The sequence below is a fragment of the Lacerta agilis genome, chromosome 1 (genome assembly GCF_009819535.1).
Source record: "Lacerta agilis isolate rLacAgi1 chromosome 1, rLacAgi1.pri, whole genome shotgun sequence".
Classification (NCBI taxonomy): Eukaryota; Metazoa; Chordata; class Lepidosauria; order Squamata; family Lacertidae; genus Lacerta; species Lacerta agilis.
The window spans coordinates 95,563,069-95,563,769 of record NC_046312.1 but is presented as its reverse complement, the minus strand read 5'-3'; positions in this window follow the sequence as shown (position 1 = coordinate 95,563,769).

The window sequence follows — 701 nt, the reverse complement described above, 5'->3', positions numbered from 1 at the left end:
GATTATGTGACAGAGCAAGCACATTTTACAAGCTGACTATCTCCACCCACAAAATCAGTGTCTTGGCAAGCAGGGTATTCCTGCTCAGGAAAGAAGCAGGAGCAGTTCTGAGTAGGACTGAAAACTCAAGTGCTTTCATTTTCACTAATGTAAACCTGAAAATATCACATTTTTATATTACTGTATGGAGAGAATTCAGCTGCAGGCATTTAATTAAAAAAACCAAAAACAAAATGTGCTTACTTTCATAACAGAATATGATTCCCACCACTACCACCTTGTAAAATTCTGCTGCCCAGGCAGATTTTTTTGAACACATAAGAATATTTAAGCAGTTATAGGAACTTTACAGAAATCTCCAAGGATCCAGCTAGAAAGAGACTTTATTTACATTTAGCAGAATTCCCCACCAGCAGTTACCTGAGGAACTAGGCCTAAATTGTGGACACACTCATGTGGATGCAACTTCATATGAATTGCTCCTAAGGTGATGTGGTTTGACAGTTTTGAATCACCATCTTTACTATGCCATTTGAGCCTAGTGCTCATTGTTTTGTTGCTCCTTCCCAAAGTTGATGGCAACATGCCAAGGACAACTTTGTGGGTCTCATGCCCATTCAAATATTGCACAAATGTTCAAAATGATGGTTTTAAAAACCATTTCCCGAATTTGCCAGATCTGTCGCTGTTCTTTAAATCGG